The 23,086-nt window shown below is 28.7% G+C and overlaps 1 pseudogene; it reads left to right on the forward strand.

Moving 5' to 3' along the window:
• The first annotated feature begins 265 nt into the window (after positions 1–265).
• Positions 266–22,448, forward strand: LOC111642507 (annotated as a pseudogene).
• The last annotated feature ends 638 nt before the right edge of the window (positions 22,449–23,086 follow it).

Here is a 23,086-nt window from a genome sequence, read left to right on the forward strand (position 1 = left end):
TGAAATGTTCCCAATTCTGAACAGTATTATATGAATGAGATCCAATTTAACACTTCAGTGTAAAAAGTATCACATTAGACTGGCATTTTTAACAGCAAAACAAGATTTTTCTCAAGGTCATAAAATACGCAGGAACTTATGGACTGACCTGATATTTATGAAATATGTTGCTAAAATCAATAGCTTGTGTTAATAGTATTCTATAATAGTATACATTACTAAATTATAAAGGTTTCATAAGATACTATAAAATCATCTTTAAAATTTATTACAGAAAGAATTCAAAAACCTTAAAAATCTTGATCTTTTCAACTGTGAAGTTACAAATATTGACAAGTACAGAGAAAAAGTTTTCAATCTTATATCTAACTTAGTGTTCCTAGATGGTTATGATAGAGAAGAAAAAGAAGCAGAGGATTCTGATGCAGAAGATGAAGATGGTGAGTAGAATGATTGATGGCATAAAATTCTTATCCCAGACTTCTTTATTTAAATGATGACTTGAATAGTTTTCATGAATAGAACGATAGTATTTTATTATACTGAGCATAAAATTAATTGTTAAAAGACAAATACTTTTATTTATATAATGTTTGAGACATGTATTGATGCTAATAATGATTAATAAGGACATGTTAAAAAACTTGTGTTTCTGTTCGATAATGAAAAGACTACCAGTTTTTTTTTACTTAAGATGTGTATGTTAAGAATAAAAAAAAAAAAAACTAATTCAAACAAAATTAAAGTAAATAAACTGATTACTTGAAATCTAGAATAGAACCTAAGATGCTCTAATATTTTTGGTTAATAAGCCATCTTTAGGCATCTAGAATTTGATTGTTTGGAAGTTTGATTGAATACTGTCAAACTTTAGAACTAGATGCTTATTAATAAAAAATACATAAAGACTAAATTTTTTTAAAATTTAAATAGATGCTTATTAGCTGAAAACATTAGCAACCTTTGGTTTAATAAGTGGTGTAATCAAAAAGAAACCAGATTGTTTTTACTACTTAGTGGTAGTGAGAAGTATAGTCTTTTTACTACCAAGGATAGCTGCTTTAGATATTTGAGTGTCAATTTATCAAGAGGGATTGAACTTTTCAAACTAGAATGCTTGAATCCAAAACCAACATGTTACAAATGGTTTTATAATATTGAGTTAGTGTTGTGCTGTGATTCAATAATGAATTTGAAACTCAAACAAAGAGCAAGTGTTAAATTTTGCATTAAGCTTGGAAAAGCTGCCATAGAGACCTTTGAAATGCTCCAGGAGGAACTAAGCTATTGGTAAGATCCAAGAAGACAAGTGAAGAGCATTATTCTTTTGATCATAAAAGGATTGTGCATTAGGAATTTGTTCCTCCTGGCCAGACAATGAATTTAGATTTTTACTGTAATATTTAGAGTCAATTGTGTGAGACTGGGACTGTACTGCAACTAAACCAAGCTCCATCATAATGCTCCACAAATACAGACATCAAAATAAGTTTTTGGTTAAAAACAACATGGCAGTCTTCCCTGCTTTCTTTGCTTGTTGGATTTAGCCTCTTGTGACTTCTCTTTGTTCTACAGAATGAAATTGAAGCTCAAGGACTGGCATTTTGATATGATCAAAGTGATCTATCCGAATTTCAACATGTGCTTCAGAATTTTTGTAACTGATTTCCAGGGCTCATTTGAGGCTTGGTAGAAGTGTTAGCATCATTACATAAATATAGAGTGGGACTATTTTAAAGGAGGTGATGGGCAGATTTAAATTGGTTACGTAATAAAACTTTATAAATTGATAGATTTAAATTGGTTACGTAATAACTTTATAAACCAAATCTGGTTTCTTTTTTTCTTATATCTTATGCTTGACTTCTGTTTATTTACTTTAGTTATATTTGTTGTGAAGTGCTGTTATTAATTTGAACAATATTAACATTTCCATTTTGACTGAACCTTTTATCAAACTTAGCAAATCATAAAATGTAATAAATTTCCAAGTTTCACTAAATTAATATAGTGGTACCTCAGGATACGAAATTTTCAGGATACGACATGAAATTTGAACATATTTTTGCTCCATGACACGAACAAAAACTCACCATACGATGTTACATTAGTTTGCAGCACCATTTTTTATTCACTTGTTCATCGGTCTCAGTCCATGTGTTTGCTTCGTCGTGGAAGGATCTCGCTCAATAAAAAAAATCTTGAGGTATTATCAGAAAGTGACTGATTTTATTGAAAAGAAACATCCCAAAAAGATTCACACTGGCCATATTGCTGCTCGGAGTAATGACATTTGCCTAAGTAATTTTAGAAACATTTTAAAAGTAGGCAAAGCCAAACCTCTTTGGATAGATATTTTGCCAAGTGACCTCTATCCAGTGAAAGTGCTAGTGGAAGTGAAGGAAAGAAAGCAAAAAAGCAGTGAATAAAAAAATAAAAAAAAATATGAAACAGAAAAGATTAAAAAACTAGTGTTAAATTAATTTTAAGTTATTGTTACATTATGTTATGTAAGTAGAGGATTTGATCCCGGGATCCCGAAAATCTGGATCCCGGGATCCCGACCACTTTTCAGTCCCAAAATTTTCGGGATTAAGTTTTCCTAATCCCGGGATTTTCGGGATTGACATCATTTTAAAAAAATTGCAAAATAGACTGCATGAAGCGAAACGTTCAGTGCCAGTGCTTTTAACAGAATTGCTTGCCTATCATTTTAATATAAAATACAAGAAATTTTATTCCAAGCAAGCAGCAGAAATTAACCAAGCGGGCTTGCGATGCTTGCTTGGAATAAAACTTCTTGTATTTTCAACTAAAATGATAGGCAAGCAGTTCTCACTGGGTTACTTGGTAATATACTTCATTTTTGTATTTTTGAATTTTCGCGGGCGCCAATCGATTTTCTGGCGCAGTCGAGAGCACTACTCAGTGCGTTTTACCTGTCAATGTGTCAGCCATCTTGTTTTGCCAGTGTGGTTAATATAGACCTGACGCTACTCGCTTAGGGGGGGTCGACCTTAGGTGAAAAGGTTATGACCCTCGCCTTGCCCGCGATCTGTCAGGATGATGCGAGAAAGTCTTTTTACGTTTCGGGGTAGTGGTTTGCTGGACGCTGAGAGACTCACACAGAGACCGAATTTACAAAATTAACGCGTTTATTTTTAGAAAGACATGCTTACAATGATCGAAACAATCGGGATTGTAGCCTTTACTCCTACAATCCCGATCCGTGTCGACCGGACTGTTTTCTTCCATCCTCCCCGTGTCCTCGAAGCTTATAAGTATTTACTAACGATTCCTCCAACTTCCATCAAACCTAAACGCGTTTTCTCAGCAGCTGCATATATGTGCAACAAATTGAGAAGCAGACTTGGTGATGAGACACTGGATGCGTTGTTATTTCTCAGATCATATTTTCGCAATTCAAATTAGAATGTTCCTATTAGATTAGTTTTCTTTATATTTAAGAAAAATGTGACTGATTAATATTATTTTTAAATACTTTTTGCTAAGAAACTTATCTTACTACCTACTTACTAGGTTGCTATATGAAAGTAGTCTATTTAGTCGATGTTAAGAGAGATTTTTGTTAATTTTCAACGTTTATTTGCATAGTTTGTTACATAAAGGTTTTTTCAATTTATGTGAGTTTAAAGAGATCTCAGTGATGCTTAAAAAAGAATAAATTTAACATGAAGACTGAGTGATTTTAAGTCTGGTTAGTCTGACTCTGAGTCTGATTAGTTAGAGTGATTAAATTAGCTAGGTGTATACTGTAAAATATGTTGATTTTTGTCTAAATTTTGATTTGATTTCTGTAAGATTTTCTTATTTTTTATTAACCCTCAATACCGAAATAATCCCGGGATCCCGGTATTGACTAAGTATAATCCCGAAATCCCGGGATTAGAAATAAGGACCGGGATCAAATTCCCTATATGTAAGTTAAGTTTTATTATCATTTCCCTTCTCCCTTTCCTCCGCCACCAGTTTACACCTCCACCATTGTCTATCCTCAAATGTAAAGTGCAAATAAAACTACATTTTTTTAATCAATTATTATTCTATTATGGTTATTTATACATTTACAACTACAAAATGCATTTTTCAGTGTTTTCCTTACTATAGTTATTTTGTTTTTAATGTACAACTTAGCTTTAATTTGAGTGTGCTTTTCGTGTTGGAACGAATTATTTGGTTTTACATGTAATCGTATGGGGAAAAATGATTCACCTTACGACATTTTCATGATACGATCTCAGTTTCAGAATGGATTAATTTCGTATCCTGAGGTACCACTGTATCAGGTTTTGAAACAACAAATAAGGTAAAATGTGGAAGAAAAAGTTTTGTTTATGTGACAAAGAAAGATACTGTTCACAAGTTTTCAATTGCTTAGTTTAATCCTACATTGTTTCATGTGGTTTTTGTCTTTGTTGTGTCACATGTCATCTCAAAGATGCCAATTTTTATTTCAAAATTGTGAAATTATCAGCATTGCATCAGAAACTCTGATTATATCTTTTATTTCTGTATTTTGTCTTCTTTCTAATGATACAGAATACCTATGGATTGATAAAAATGTGTACAGCTATCCCCTGTATAACACAGTAGTTTCGTTCCAAAAAAGTGCCATATTATGTAAATCTATATGAAACAAAGGACTAGTAGAAAACATAGGATCAGGTTCCAAACATTACCAAAAATATACTATTCTTTTTTAATGAAGAGAAATTGTTTATTAAAGCACTTGATAATTAATTAATACTTGCAATTAAAAGTAATTCACATTAATATTAATTTTTCTTTACTGCTAAACACCATTAAATGAGGATGTTTTGTTTTCATTTAGTTTTATTTGCATATGGCAACATGACACACAAACAATCTACCAAAAGGAAGATGCCTCTGAGAAGACTTCATGAGGGAAAATTGACCTCTAGGTGTTACAAATGTGAAAAAAGCCCAGAAAACTATATAGCCAGCCCATTGAAAGGTGCAAACACATGACCAGCTACCAGTGTTAAATGGTGTTATCCTCTTGGCCACTGGTGGGCATCGTTTTCTTTTTGGCAAAACATCATTATCTGTCAAGCTTTCTTGTTGATCTTATCTGAAGTATTGGCAACATCTTGATTTTTCTCTACTTTTTTTTCATAAAATGTGATATTTTCATTTGCTTGCATTTGCTAAGAGATCTTTAAAAATGTAATCTTTTTATGCAGTAACTTTTAATTCAATCTGTAAAAATAAAACACAGCAACAGTCTTTTGGATTAATTTAGAGCAACAACAGCAACACTTGGTTTATAGGAAAGCTAGAGTAGGAAGCTAGGACAAGGAAGAAAAATTGTACAATCAGTTCTTATTAAAGAAAATTGAATGAAAGACATGAAACAACATTAAAAATTTCAATATTCTAAAATTCATGAGCAAATATGAGACAACATGCAGACTTGCTTGAATAAAAAAAAAATTCAAATGACAGTGTTTACACTTAAAAATTGTGACATTTTGTACAGGGATGTCATGTCTCCAATTTTCAAATTCTGTGTTGTATAAGGGATACCTGTATGTATTTTATGTTTATTTTATTGTAATTTGATCTAATAAAGCAATAAAATAACATCAAATTTTACTTTGCTATAAATTATCTCAAGTTTTACATTTGATGTTGGGTTTGTTTGGAATTGGAGGAGAAAATGTGTTTCAACTTCAGGGTATGAAAACTTTATTATTCTATAGCAGTGTTTCCCAACCTTTGTGCCATGACACGTGTCTTTGGGGTCTCAGATATGTCATGGAAATATTTAATATTTTTTTTAGAATTTTGTATAAGCTCTTTTTAAAATTTTATTTATCTTTCATTTTTACTGCTTACCAATCAGTAGATTTACATGTAGAACCCAGGATTTAGCATTGAATACCTATTCACTAAAATGCCAATTGTTGTGGCATCAGCATATTACTATCTCTCTAAAGCTTCTATAAATATTAGAGTTTATTGTCTTTAAAGATCAATGTTAGCTTTTTATGTATTGATTTAAATATTATTTTTATTTTTATAATACATTTATAAAGTTGTGAGTTTTTTGTTTTGATGAGTTTAACTTCTGTATTATCGAAAATTTAAAAAAAAATCAACCTTAACTTAAATTTTAAACATTTTTATTTTAAAACTTATGGTGTGTCACAGGAATCTTATTAAATTCAAAGCGTATCACTAACTGTAAAAGGTTGGGAAACACTGTTCTAGAGGGAGATCAGCAGTAGAGCTGGTGTCAATCCCTACTCCAAATGATAAACAAACTGCATAGTATTTTATTATCCTGTAAATAAAAGCTGTTTTTCCCATTTGTAAATGGGTCAAATGACAATGTTATTCTTTCCTTTTATTATGAAACTGGCCAAAATTGGCCTTATCTGTTAAAACGAAATCAGTTGATGGAAAAGTTGTTTGACTGGTTTTCCTACATAAGTTCTTTTTGTAGCCTGAGGGGTGAAAACAAGTTAGTCTCTAGCTACATAGTAGGAAAACGTTTTGAGAGCTTAGAGTTAAGGCAGAATTCACAACAAAGTGATATGACAAGTGATCTGGCAGTAGCATGGCAATGACAAAAGTAATGAGAATCACATATGATTCCAAGACACCAATAACTAATACACCAATAAATAATAATGACATAAATGATGATGATGAGTTATAAAATGGTGCAGATGTAAAGAGGTGTGGAAAAGAATTATAAAAGTATGTGGGGGGATTCCTAGCCTAGTTTTATATAAAAGTACAGATATTGATTTTTGAAAATTTCTTACTAATGTTGCAATTATTTATCTTGTAAAGTATATGCCAGTTGTTTACTGGCCAGGGTGTCAGCTTGCCTGATTGCAGGTGGATCCTCTTAAACATTAGACAATATGTTAAAACTATTAATGATCTTTTAGTAACTTAAAATATAATAGAAGTTTCAATATGATTATTATATTCAACTAAAATTTACATTGTATTATTATTTTAATAAAATCATTTTTAAGGATACTTTAAAAATATAATAAATAACTATGAAAAAATAATTCTTGTTTGGATTATGTTAAGCTGATGCATACATTTATAGGCTTGGATCTTTACTATTGAAACTGTGCATTGTAATTTAGTGGAATCATGATGTACAGCTGGGGTCAACTTTGCAAATGTTGCAAAGACAGTAAATATTTTTAATTGCATTGGCCTCAATTGAGTGTGCTTTGTCAGCTTTTCACTTTGTGCTGGATATGTTTTTTTTTAATTAATATTTTTATATATTGTAGCTCTATGCCCTTTAATTTAAAATATAATGGATTATAGACATCCATAAAGATGTTAGGCAAACAAGCACTACCTTTATGAGGTCAAAGAAATGAATTGGCGTACCCTGGAAAATGAGATTCTGAATTGTGGGTTTTTTTAGTATTGTAGTTGATGGCAAAATATGATACCATTGTGACAGCTCATGTTTTATCATATAACACAAGTTTACACAAACAATTAGAATACCAAAATGAAGGCTGTGGTGGACTTATTACATATCTGAAAACTAATATGTTAATCCAAATTACAAAGAATGTGATACAAGAAATGAGCAATTATTTATTGTGACATTGTCACAATGCTGCACTGCAATTTTTTACCATATTTTTAATTTCTTTACTTAACATATATGTCCTCCACCTTCAAATTAGTAGTAACTTGTCCCTGTACATCATTCCACCTGTTAGCAATAAAGTCATGCCATTCATCTATCTAACTCTTTTCCAGGGAAAATTTTTTAATTGAAATAACGTGACTTCTAGTTTGCATCAGAAGTTNTTTTTTACCATATTTTTAATTTATTTAATTTAAAATATATGTTCTCCACTTCAAATTATTAGTGTCTGCCCCTGTACATCATACTTTTCTGTTAGCAATAAAGTCATGCCATTCATCTATCTAACTCTTTTCCAGGGAAAATTTTTTAATTGAAATAACGTGACTTCTAGTTTGCATCAGAAGTTCATATACAGTTAATCGGGGCCTCCTGCCTCCTAATCTTTCCACATCTGGTCTCAGCTTTCAACTATCTAACTCTGTTCTTGAGCATGGAAATTTATAGGTCTACAAGTTTTTCAAATTGCAATCCAATAATTATTCATGAAGTTTCTTAAGCAAAATATTTTTTATTCAAGTTTATTCAACAGAAGGTAATTCATTCATCAATTAGTTTTACATTATCATTTGGTATGTGCTTAAAAGTGTTATCTGTAAGCGACTACTTTCAATTGTGCCAAGTAATAATGGTATAGGACAAGGGACTATTTGATCTACTGACTGAAACATCACAGAATCTTAAAATTGATCTAAAAAATATATATCTGATAGTACAGAGGAGCTGCAAGCTACCTAGATCAATATAATAGTTTGCAAAATAAAATTACTGATGTGGCTAATCAGCATTTTTATTCATCATTTATTATAGCATCATATATTATTTCTATATATGATGCTATGCCCATATTTTGAATTTGATGATAACTGAAACAACAAAATTAGTACCTGGCAGTTTTTTCAATTTGCCCCAGGATTTAGCAAATGTTTTGGAAAAATCACACAAGGGAATAGCTATATGGGTAGAAGTTATTGGCAAACCTCTAGAAAAAGAAAAAAATGAAATAATTAAAGCTAATTGGTGAGACAAGATGATCAGGAAAATTTAATGCAGCAACAACTATATTTGAAAATTTTGATGATGCTGCTATCAATACTTTTGTAAATCTATTCACAAGCTTATCTATCAATATGAAATTCAGACAAGTTTTATGCAAAAACAAAGCAAGAAGCAAGTGTTATACTCAAAATCTTCTGAAGTTTGAAACAATATTTACAGCATTTACTTACTTGTAATGTATTTGAAAACACACCATTATTATCAAATTATTTACAGACAAATGGTTTAGATATTTTTACTGCATGGATTTAATGGAGAATGTTGAATCCAGCAAACTTTAAAACTATTTCAGAAAAGGGCTTTGAAGATGAAGCATTGGAAGGTATTATCAAGCTCTTTCCACAAATTGTTTTCATTTGCTTCAAACTTTGATGTGGTAAAGCTATTGTTTAATTATGATGAGAATGAGTTCTGGTTGTAACAAGTGTAAAATTTGTAGCATTTGCCCATCATGTGTACTAAAAATTCTGGCATCCAACAGACTTCATGACAAGGCATATGATAGATAACCTTTATGGATTTTATGAAGTCATCTGCACACTTACTCAGATCCAATGTAAGAGATTTTTCAAAGCTAAAAATCATAAAGACAAGGCTAAGAAATTCACTGTTAGAAGAATTTGGAATCATATATACAGGGTTCCTACTATACACCTGGAAAGTCAGGGATTTTCATTAGTGTTCAGAAAAAAATTGTGTAAAGTCAGGGAATTGTTTTTTTGATTGATTTTTGTTGATTTTGTTTGCTGACTGTATGGCTGACCAATTTAACTCTAGCTCTCACAATTTACACTTTCAATTTGAGGAAATATGAATGAACTGATGAAAAAAATGATAACAAAGAACCAAAATGATAAATAATACCATTTGAATTGATATTAAGTTATTTATTATTTTTCATTTTAATAATTTTGATCGCATAACAAAACAATTTTTGATTTCTGAAACTTTTTCCCGATTTATTAATATTTTATAAAGTTTGGAAAATTTATTAAGGGACAAACCTAATAAATTTATACTTTTGTACATGGATTATACAGAATTTTTAAATAATAATTAATGGCATTTTTCTTTTTTTCAAAGCCATGAAGTTTTACACATATGAATTGATAACAGGATAAATTAGTTTTATATAGATAAGACATGCCCTAATTCCTTCTTATTTTATTTTAATTTTACTAATTCATCGATTATAAAAAAATTTATAATTGTTAATTAGAAAAAATAACCAGTTAAAAGGTTTGACAAGCAATAGTATATGTGCATAGTAAGTCAAGTGATGTTTTATTTTGTTAATGTGCCATACCGTAAGGGATGTGAGGGTCAGGGAATTTGTACAAGTAAAGTCGTGGAATTTAAAACAAAAATTTGAATACAAACCCTGTATATATTGCTATCCATTGTTAATTATAACAGTCTGTATTTACATTTAGTATCATTGTATATTGCCATAATATGTACCGTACAATATATGTATTAATACAATACATTGTAATTACTAAAACATATATATTTATTTAAAAAAAATTTTAATTCTACCTTTTTTCATTTTGAAAATTTTATTTATTTCTTATAAAAATTAAAATGGTAGCCTTTATAGTTGGGGATGGGTTCCTTTTGTCTTCTGTCAACTAATGTTTTTAGATCCAGTCTGACACTGTTATGTGCCTTATGTCAAATGGCAAAACTATTTGTAACTTCATATTAGTAGCATGTATAAGAAGACAGTTAATACTTAATACAGTATATATATATATATGTATACAGTGGAACCTCGGTATACGACCTTAATTCATTCCTGGTGTTTGGACTTACACCGAATAGGACGTACACCAAACCAACCTTTCCCATAAGAAGTAATGTAAAAATGATTAATTCGTTCTCCTGTAAAAAAAAATGGCTGGCTTTAAACACCTGGCTTTCCTCGCTAGTTTCTGCTTGATTTTTCATGAGATCAGCATGTATCCTTTTAACTTTCTTGCAAATAATTTCTTCCGATACGCTGTCGCCGGCACACTGTTTTTCAGTTATCCAAAGCAAAAGCAATTTCTCGACATTATCTAATGTCTTCGATCTCTGTTTAGAAATTGATTTAACCCCTTTCGCAACGTTAGCAAATTTAATAATGTCTTTATTTTTCACGATTGTCGATATCGTCGTTCTCGGAATACGGAATGCAACAGTTAAATCTCGTTAAATCTCGAACACGCGTGCCACCTTCATATTTCTCAACAATCTCTTTTTTCAGTTCCGTTGTGATTCTAGTCATTTTTTTATTTTTCTGTTGCCCTTTTGCAATTCATGATTAATAAAAATAATAAAATGTTACTTACAAATTAAAATCAGAAGAAATTTAACAAAGTTATAAACTATAGCACCGCGAACGTCTAGTCTAGTGTAGTACACTGATAGTGCTACTTGTTCATAGATGGCGTGTATAATTGAATTAAGTCGTATACCAAGCAAAATTTGTTTCGTCCAAACAGGACGTATTTCGAATTGGACGTATTCTAAAGCAGACGTATACTGAGGTTCCACTGTATATAGACCAGTTTTTTAGAAAAATAAGTATTTTCATCACTTTTGGAACTCGCCATATATATATATATATACACACTTATTTTTCTAAAGAACTGGTGAAAATAATATTTGATTAGCCAATACAGTAGAGCATCGATTATCCGACTCAATTGGGGACTCAGGTTCGTTGGATAACTGAAAAAATCGGATAACCGAAAAGAACGAAAAAAATACATTATTAGTATACAGTAGTATATCCCATGTAATTAGTATATTAGTATATTGCTATTAACCAACTTCGCATTGAATTTTCATTGATTTTAAGCCTAACAAATTTTTTTAAAATAATAGTCGTCACTATTGTATTGTTAAAAATTATTTTAAAATTATTTTATTGCTCACAAAACAAACAACCACTCATAATTAGAAAATTAAATCTCGTTTAAATACTGGCCTCCTTTCTATGGTCGAGCCGACATTGCCAGTTAAAACACGCAAAAAATTAACTAAAATAATATTAAAGTAGCAAGACATAGCCAATTATTGTAGTGCCACATCACTAGTGGACATTTGAAATTTGCCGACTAGAACGATCGGTTAATCGGAGGTCAGATAATCGATGCTCTACTGTATTTATGTTCTTCCTCTTCATTCAGTGAAAGTTAAAATTGTTACTGTTAACACTTTTGATTTGAAAATTATTTGTGGAGGTATATGTTTCAGTGACATCATAAGAATGAAACACAAGAATATTGAGCAATGATACATAATTAAGTTTTATTTTAAATTTGAAAAAAGTGCTTCAGAAGACTGGAAATGCTAAGAATGGCATTTGGAGAAGCTGCCTTATCAGCACGTGTTTGAATGGCACAAAGCTTTTAAAGAGAGTTGAAGATGAACATAGTTTTGAATGGTCAATCACATTGAGAATGGATGAAAATGTATCCTGAGTGAGGTCTGTTCTAGAACAAGACAGATGATTGATTATCAGGTTGTAGATGAATTACAATTTAGTGAAAATACTGTACTGTACATTATATTGTAGCAGAAGAGTTAGACATGCAAAAAAATTTTCAGAATTTGCCTGTGAATAAATACAGCAGTGTCTCTTCATTAGCCAGAAAATGTTGGATTGCTTGGCAAAGTCCAAATTTTATGTGCAGAGAGACAGTGGGAGACAGAATGTGGGTCTGAATGAAACTTGCTTGTGAAACAAAAGTACATAGTGACACTTACCATTGTCATCTTGACCAAAGAAACCTTGCATAACCAAATTGAAAATAATGTCCATGCTTATTACATTTTTCTACATTGTGTTTACTTTTAAACCAAGTGGGGTGACATTGGTGATGGCAGAAAGTATGAAGTAGTGTGGGAATTGCTATCCCTTGTGGCTACATTCCTGGTGTATTATATATGGCATTTTATCTAAATTTCTGGGATTATTATTCAGCTACAATCTTCCCAGAAATTTTGAGAAAATTTTAGATTAAATTCCTGAATAAAAATTTGTCATTAGGAGAAATGGATTTATTCTTTTGAAGAATTTACCTATTTTAAATTAAAATGCTTGGAATAGAATCTATATTAGAGAAGTAGGCAGTCTCTGCTTATCTGAACATTGTTCTTTTGATTAATCACAGATTTGTCTATATGGTGCGGTACAATTTTAGTAATCTGGTTATTTGTTAGTTTAACATATCCAGCACTCTGACACTATTTGATTCGCAGGTATTTCTGGTACTATTGCCAATTTGTAGGCAAGCTTCCCACTAGCTTTTAAACATTTAGTTCCCACTAAATGTGAATACTTTCCCACTAAACATGGCATATCAATCCCTAGCTTGAACACTTTATATTCTTTGTTTTTTAACTTTCATTTTTCATTTAAATTTCAGTAACTATGTCTATTATAATTAACATTAAATTATTACAAAACTTAATTATGTCAGATGCTTAATACATTGAAAGTAAAACTTCCATCAGGCATTACTGAGAGTATTTTATATTACATATTGAAGATAATGCACACAAAATTTTTTTTCTGTGTATTATCTGTACAGAAAATATACTTGTGCAGAATGTTTTTTTGTTAATTTTTATTTTTAATATTTTTAAGAACAAAATAATTTTTATTTTTGAAGTGAATCTACGTTAACATGACATATTATGTAGTCTAAAATGTTTGCATGAAATATATCAAAATTTTAAAAAGTTTAAAAACTGGAGAAGTTCTGATGATGATTTTACAGATATATTGGTCAGTCAGTAATCATTCATATTTATCAGTTATTTTTAGGTTTTAAAGCATTATGTTGTTCAATATTGTTGTTAAACAGCAAATTATAACAATGAAAAAAAATAACAAGAGAAAGCAAGGAATAAATGACAAAATTTTCATACTATTTATACAATAACTAGAAATTCTCTTGTCAAGCATAACAGAATACTTTTTATGAGAAAGTAGAGATTGAAGAATTGAGAAGAGTAGCTATTTCAAGAAATTCAAGAATAGTTGCTAATATTTCTACAAATTAAGTAGTTTATGCTCAAGCCTGGCATTGTGATGCTGTTTCTGCAGCCCTTGACAAAGTCATTCTTATCCGATGTTGCTCTCAAGTCAGACTTTACAGCCTTCAAGGGTCTCAGTTGTTCATATTCTTTTAGATCTAGAATTTGCCTGACCAATTTTTCTCTTGTGCTTTCTCCTGCTTGTGCAATTTTTTTTTTTTCAACAAAATAGCAAGTCTTTTTAATTCCATGTTGATAAAACAAAGATGAATTGTATGTATGTTAGTTAGATGAGCAATAACACTTTCTAAGTAACAGGCTCATTAGATCGTTATTTCCAATTGGATAGTAGAATGTCACATGTTCCTAGAAATATTTAAAAGAAAAAAATTGTTATAGAAGTAACACAATGCGGCTATCTTTTTTAGAGTTTAAACTTTAAATTTAATAAAGTAAGCATTCGCCAAAATATTTAAAAATGCAACTTAAGGGAAATGCCCTTGTTGAGCATGAACAACACGTGGTCATTTATGTAAGAATGATTGCTGATCCCAAATCAAAAAACATTTACTCTATAGTTCTGTTGTTCTCAGTCTATGGTCCTTGGAACATGGGTGCTCTTTAAAGCCACTTTAAGTGTTCTGCGAAAAAATCAAATGTGCAATTAAAAATTGTTACAAAAGAAAAATTAATACAATGTAAATTAATTTTTTTATGGGAATGTAATCAGCAAATGCCAATGACGTCATATACTAGACCGAGTGCACTCTTGATTTCAAAATGGTTTGCCACCCCTACTTAAAGTGATGTATTTTAAGTATTCCGTGGGAAAAAAGCCAAAGTTTAGTGTTCCCCAACTTCAAAAAGATTGAGATTCATGGCTATAACTAATATTTCTGCAAAATAAGTATCCTCTACTTATTGTCAGAACATAAAATGAATATAACCAAAATTTCATCTGGATGGACAAAAATTTGCTGGAGTTATAAGGAATTCACACATACTCACATAGACAATGGCTTTTATATTAGTAATAATTATAAAGGTATAAATACAATTTCATCAATAGCTAATTATTTAAAAGTTAAAGAAAACATATCAGTATAATCACTATAATTTAACAAGATAAATTATTTGTATATTTATTTACTAACTGTAGGCAACAAAACAATAATTTGAATAGATGCTCATTGGTATTGCCATTTTATTATAACCATTTAATTAAGAATTTTATATTTGATTATTTAATATAATTATGATATTCCTTAATTTTGAAATATTTAATTTAATGTTTATATTATTTGTAAAAATTTAATTATAAATAATAATATCCAATTCTTTATGAAGTTATACGTATAAAGAATTGCATTATAAGTAAAATAATAATTGCTTAACTTTTATGGATTGAAAGTAGAAATGTTAAAATATTTCCTTGCAGTTTGGAATTGTCTAATTGCAAGAGGAAACAGCATAAAATTAAAAGCTGTTCCTCTAAAATGAGACATTTTCAGGTATATATATTTTTTTCTGATTGTTAACTGTTTTTAATTTATATATAACTAAAATTAATAAATAAACTATACGTGTACATTATTGTGAAAAATTCATTAGCATAAAACAATCAAAATCAAGTACAATAACAGTTTTGTTAAACAACTTTCACTAAATATCTGACAAACAGTTCATTTATTTATTCATTTATTATTAATATACAATCAAATCTGTCTAAAGTCATGTCTCTCATTAGTCACTGAAAATGGCCAGTTTCAATTTCGGCCCAGTACAAACTGATGATTCTAAAAATCACATCTCTGTAAAGTATAAAGTTGTTGCCATTTGCTAGTTTCATCTATATTATAAAATGCTATATAAGCTACACTTAGGATGGTGCAAAAGATCAATATTAAATGCTTTAGTTTGGGTTTTGTTTTTTAAATTATAAGTATAGTCTTAGTGTGACTATAAATATATTTAGTAATTTTGATTATAAAATAGTTTTTATAACTAATATGTTATTAAACTAATATATTCAGATATAGGAAAAGAAAAATGAGAAGCATATATTGAGTAAAATATATTGAGTAAAATTTTTGATCATTAACTTATGATCAAAAATATTTCAGTAGCAGCATATATCTGAACTGCATCTCAATCACAAAGAACTTTCAGCCTGATCAATAATAAATGAATCAAATTCTCAACTTTGATTCAAAATTTTGCATATTGTCAAACATTGAATAAATCTAATGATTAAAAAAATGCAAATTTAGGAGAAAGATAGTTTGTATCTCAAGAACTAGATTATCAATTAATTGGACATTTTAAATATAAAATTCAGTAAAAAAAACTTACAGTAGTAAATATTTTTTGCTGTGTAAACAATCATTGTCAGGCTAGACACCTTTGAAAAAAGAATGGAGATGGTGGAACAATAGGTTAAAAAAAAAATGGAACTTCATTCAATTGATAATCGCTGTAATTGAAAATCAGTTTTTTGTGAAGAAGTAGTTCTAGTGTTACCACATTGTAAAAACAAACCTTTAAAGAATTGTTCTGATATTTTTTGTGACTTACCTTGACTCATTGTTGACAGTTTTGTAATATTTATGATGGCAAAATCCTTAGTTAGTGAAATGCTTTATAGCATTTCTCTGATGTCTGATAGTACTTTTTAAAATTGTATAATAATTTAGGAGTTTTGAAATTATAAAATTGCAAAATTTTATTAAATACAGTAGAACCTCGAAAACTCGGCCTAATGTGGACCGAAGGGTGGCCGAGTTTGTGAAAATGCCGGGTTATCGGGAATGGGGTTAAAAAAAATAAGTACGAGTGTTTCCTCAGAAAATACTGTACTGTACTTGTATGTATTGTTTACTTGAGAATATAACAGAGAATAAACTGCCCAAATACCCTTAAACAAAGGAAAAGTACGTCCTTTATGAAGGCATAGAGCCTTTACTACATGAAAATGAAAATTAATGAATACACTGTGTACAGTAATTTACCTGATAAGACACACCTCAGAAAAATACTTTATGAGAGGTTTTATACTTTTATAAAGCTGTCTATAATGAAAATTAATTAACTAAGGATTTTTTTGCCCTGCCAGGGTGTGGCCGAGTTATCCGGAGTGCCGGGTTATCGAGAGCCGAGTTTTCGAGGTTCTACTGTATAAATTAAATAAAAATTAATTATAATTTTAATTTGTATCTAGTGTTAATTTGTATAATTTAAGGAATTTGATTTGTACAGTTCTAAAACCAAAATTAATAATGTTTTTTAAAAAAGGGATTCAGAGCACAGCACCAGAAAATCAACAATTATCAAACATTTGATGCTCAACTAATATTTTTTGCTATTTTTAGTAGCCTTCATCAGGTTCTTTAAATAGAACACTTCTAAATGATAATGAAACATGAATAGAACTGAGAATTCTGACAGTAATTTTGAATGCAGGAATTTAACACTAAGTGGTGCAAAATTATGAGCCAAATATTATATCACTAGATTTAAATAAAATTATTTATACATAATTTATAATAATTATATGTTCATGCAGAAAAATTAGTTATCCCATCCTAGTTTACATCAATATATGTTAAAAGATGGCCATATTTTATGGGTATCTGAAACAAGGTCTCTAGGAATGAGAAATTGCAAATGGTTCTTGAAATTTATGGTATTTTCCTTAAATTCTGATTTATATTTTACATTCCTCTGTGCTTCTGAGGTGGTGTCTATTTCTTATATGTTTAGTACTCTCAGCATAAACATCAGTCAAATTCTATTAGAAATGCCAAACAAATTTCTGGATTATTTATTGTGCTACAATAAGGATGAATCATTAATTAGCCTTATTACAGCCCAATAAATAATCCAGCACTTCATTTGGCATAATCACAGCTGTGCACCATAAAACATCCACTGGCTCTTGCAACTTCTGCAGAGAGTAAACTTTTTCTTATTGTATACTGTTGTTCTCCAATTCTGATAGATAAGGATTGGGTCATGGCATCAATGTATTCCAAGCTCTGGCCTGACACATTGTCAATGATAGATATTCTGTAAAACCCAGCAATTTTATAGCATCTGTTTGGTCTTTCCTGAGTAGGTTATAGGTGGTGGAGTTCTTTCTGTAATATATGCTTCTGTTAGTGGTATATGTAAATGGTCTAGAAGGCTTGGTTTGAGATCTCCATGAAATAAGTCTTCTAATGTGAACTTAATTTATTAGGAATGGATTAACTAATTTTTCTAAATAATAATAATATTATTATTATTATAATAAATTGTATGTAAATATAGTAAACCCTTGATTTGATGGACTTTAGATCCATCAAATCAGACAGACAAAAAAATATTTGTCCTGAAGGAAAAATTTAAAACTTTTTTAGCATGCTCTATTCATGAACAAAAAAAATGGTTGGAACAGTGAGTTAATGAGTATTATGTTGTTAGTTTTTTCATACTTATATATCATAATAACATTTTAGCACATTTTAAGTTCATTATTAATTTAATATGCTTTTAAAACACTTAATATTTTCAGCAATAGCAGAGATCCTCTCATCCAGTTAGTTTGTTAAATCAAAGGTTTACTGTAACATTCTTTAGATTACAGTAATAATTGATTTAACAAGTTATATTTAAAGTACAAGTTACATAAAGTATAGTTCTGTTTATAGGATACTCTGATAAGGCTATTAAAAATAACTGAAAATGTTAGTTATGCATTAAATGTTTGATAATCGCTAATTTAAAGTTTTCTATTTTTCAATCAGTTATTTAAGATTACATAATGGAGACATTCAGATGTATCAAAGAGATGGGTAATATCTGTTATATGTTGCTGTCATAAAAATTTCAACATTTTCAGCACCCATTAAATTATATTAGCTCAGGTGATAGAATATCAGAATGATTCTTTAAAAATTAATAATTTAAATCTTTTATGATTATTATTATTATTGCCAAATTTTATTATTTTGATTTAATAATAAATTTTTATTCAAGATAAGCTGATAATTTCTTGATGCCAAAATGAGATGGGAGGGAGTTTGCAGTTGATAAATGCAGGACCTTTCTAATTAAAATTCCATAAAAAAAACAGTATTAACAATAAATTTGTACATTATTAATGATGTTGATTTGGTGTGTAAAAAAGAAAGTATAAATTTCTAAGATTTATTTTTGAAAACCTAATAATAACAAAATATTATTTATATTACAATATGATAACAAATTTAATAGTTAGGTTGATGAAGGAGACTTTCTAGTTTAAGTTAAGTATATTTTCAGATGAATTTATGTTATTTAACAAGTTCTTATCACTTGTAATTTTATCATAGGAATTATTGCATTGTAAGTCATAATTTTGTTTTTTAATTAATTAGCTTTTTAATCATGGCTTCAGTATTAGTCTCGCCTAGGGGTTGCCAACAGTTTTTGCCCCAGGGCCAAATTGGAAAGAACTTTTTCCAGAGGCTGCCCTAGGAAGATTTTGAGGTGGTGTGAGATCTAATTGTGGTGTCACCCCATAGAGACTGAATTGTAGATAGAGATTAAAGATACATTTTTCACATTATCATGCTTTATCAACACTTCATGCTGTACTTATGAGATTTGTAATAGGAAGGTTAACTCTAAATGCACAGTGAGTTGTTGTCCCTTTTTTTTTTATTTTTTGGCGTCAGAATTTTTCATCGAGCTATTCGGACTTCAGTATCTAATGTTGAAAGATTGATTGCGGGTCACATAAATTCATTAGACGGGCCCAGATCTGGTCCACAGGCCATATGTGCCATGCCTGGTCTAGCCTTATCTTTTGACCACAGACAATTCATGAGTAAATAGATTCTTTCTACAGGAGCTTTAGTTAAATATATCGTAATATGTCTGATTTTACAGATTTTGGAGAAGCTGTACAATTTTTTTATAAAATTTCAAATTGGGTACATGAAATTATGAAAAAGTTTTTCTTTTGCTTTTTGTTGTTGTGTTAATTTTAATATGTTAATATTTCAGTATCTTCTAAAACACTAAACATTTTATAATTTTTCTCTGAAATGTTAGACAATAGTGTTACACTTTTAACAAGAATTATATATGTACAGTACAAGCTATTTTATTTCAAAGTACATTTTAAAAAGTTGAATCATATTAACTACAAAAAAATATTATCTAAGCATATAAAAAATATTTATGATCATGATACTCTGCATAGAAAGAAAAATAAGTTAAAAAACTTTTTTACTGTTATAGTTAATGTGTATATCAAAAAAGAAAATATTTGTTTATATCTTACGTACAAACATCAAATTAAAATAGGATGAATGAATGAATAAATAAATTCCTTCTAAGACTACTATGACTAAAATGTTCAAATCAAATTAAGTGAAACATTAATGTGTAATTATTTGCAAAATAAAATTAATTTCTTTTTAGTTTTATAAATATGAGAAAAATGATGTTTGTTTTTGATTTTAATGTTCAAAAGATAAATGAAGTGTGCAATGCCATAATGTTGTAAATGCCAAAAAAAGACTTTTCAGGAGAGGTAAAAAACATTTTTTCTAATGAATGAATTCATTTCAATTTTACAATAAAATGGTAAAAAACTCACTAGGTTACAAATTCTCTGGAATATCAAAAATGATGTAAATATAAACTGCAATGTTTTATGCACCAAAAGTCACATGACTTGCACTCCTGACACTTTAAACATTATATTTTCACATAAATTCATCTTCAAAATACAGCCACTTACACTGCTAATATCACCACAATTTTCTTTTGTGGCAGAAAACATTGCATTTAGAATTCAATTCTTCAATAAAACATATTAGAAAAAAATGGCATTTACAACATTATGGCATTGCATGATTCAAGTGTTCTTGTATTTAGTTAAACAATATAATGTCAACAGTCTTGATAAATACACAGAATGAATGAAAAATATTTCTTAGCAGAATAATTCACCAAAAAAATTGTGAATTGTTTTCTTTAATCTTTAATCATTAGCATAATTTTCAACTGTGTAAATGTGCGCTTCATATTTCTCAAATGCTAACATAAAATTCAAAAATTTTGAATTGTATTCAGATATATATGATTTTTATATTAATGTAAATTTTAATGGAAACATATTTGACAAGTAATGTGTTTAAAATAAAATAGTTCAATATCACTATTATATTTTTATTAGTAAGACATATTTTCATTTTTCTCAAGTGGATAGATGATGTATGAAGAGTATTTGTACTATGTTGCAATAATTCTCTCTTTAACAAAATTAATATCTCTTCCAATGTAATTGTAAATATTTCAGCCAAAGATCAATATTATATTGTATTTCAAATATACTGGATAATATATCCTAATTTAATCAATTATCATTTATTTGTAATTTGATTACTTTCATTTACTTCATTCTTAATAATAATTTTGTGTGTGTATTAGGGAAAGAACTTGTATGAAATAATACTTCTTTGAATCTCAAATGTTCTTTTAAATTACAAAATGTTAATATTAACAATTTTTGGCATAAGATGTAATATATGGTGTAGTACATAAATGCCAAATGACATACTGTTATTTCTTCTAAAATTCAAGAATATTGAATAATGGAAAAACATTTTAGAAAATTCTATAATGATTAAAACAATATGATTTTGAATTGTCTGATTGGACATAAAAATAATATATATTGAAAATAATACTAGATAGTACTCTGAACGTGTCATATGAATATTTGTTTGAGGTGAAGTTTTCTTTTTCTCATCATGCATATTATCTATGGATTTAGAAAAGAAGAAAAAGATTTTAAATTAGAAAATAAAACAATAAAACAAAATTGGCTAAAATTTGATACTTTTGTGATAAATTTTCACTATTTTTTTTCTAACTTATATTATTATTGATGTTACAGAGAGATGCTCTGACCCATCTATAATTTTAATTCCTTTTGTCAGGAATGAAACATGTATAGATTTTATGCCTATTATGGTAGAAAATTAATTGTGTAGAAATTAATTTATAAAATAATAATATTTATTTCATTACATGATTATAATATGATGTCTTCAACTTTATGTACTCTAGTCTCCTTTTTTTTTAATGCATATAAATGATGTGTTAAAATGTGCCTATCACTTGTCACTATGATCTCAAATATAAAGAGATTTTTGATATATTTTATGTGAATTTTTCAATAGAAGATTAATTTTGAATTGTATGATTATATTGGGACTATCCTGTACTCATTGAAGTAATAATAATAAATATAATAGGTTTATAGTTAACTACAATTAAGCTCATCAGAGATATGTATATGAGGTAAGCTCTCTTTTCTTGTGCAAAAGAGAGAGAATTTTCAGCAACTAATACTAAATAATTTATAATTTTACTTAAAAATTTAAATGAGAAAATTGATGACAATTAACCATCAATAAAATTTAAAATATTGAATAATTTTTAAAAAATATTAAAAATGCTGAACGTTTAGAATGTTTTTTAAACGACCTTTTTGTGTGGGCAATAATTTTACAATCAAAATTATTTGGTCCTAGGAAATGAAGATGATGAAAATGATATGGATGGAGAATGTGACAGTGATGTAGATGAAGAAGAAGATGGAGAAGGTAGATTAATATTTAAATGAAAATATCTAAAAAAATTTATTGACTGTTTTTCTGACTTTGTATTTAATTGTATTATCATTACTTCAAAAAAATCTTAACTTTCAATTACTTTTTTAAGATAGTGACTTGAATTAGGAATCTTATTGGTACTAAATACTCATATGCTGTATCATATTGTATTTTAATATAAAATTGAGATGTCAACAGCATTCTTTTAAAAAAAAATTTAGGATTTTATTTCTTGAAAAAAAATTTTTATATAATGATATATCTGAAATTTATTATTAATTAAAATTAATGTTATCATCAGCATCCATTTATTTTTTATTATGGACAAGTAGGAAAAATATTCTATTTATATATGTATACTCAGCTTTTTTTCATTGTATTTCAGCAATGCAGAAAAATATATCTAAATTTTTATATTGAATTTTAGTTATTTTTTTATTGTGTATAGTTCTTCATTAGATAAACTTATTTAAATATCAATATATTTCAGTTGAAATATGATTTATACAAAGTAATGTTTTAAATATTAGCTTAAATATTTCAAGAATTAATAATCCACATTAATGCTTAATATTGTATCATGCTATGCATATTCAGTATATTAGTTGTAACTGATCTACAACATGAAGATTATTTTAGAATTTAGACTTAACAGAATATTTGT

Source organism: Centruroides sculpturatus, unplaced genomic scaffold, assembly GCF_000671375.1.
Source record: "Centruroides sculpturatus isolate CEXI.00-Female unplaced genomic scaffold, Cexi_2.0 scaffold1700, whole genome shotgun sequence".
In the NCBI taxonomy this organism is placed as follows: Eukaryota; Metazoa; Arthropoda; class Arachnida; order Scorpiones; family Buthidae; genus Centruroides; species Centruroides sculpturatus.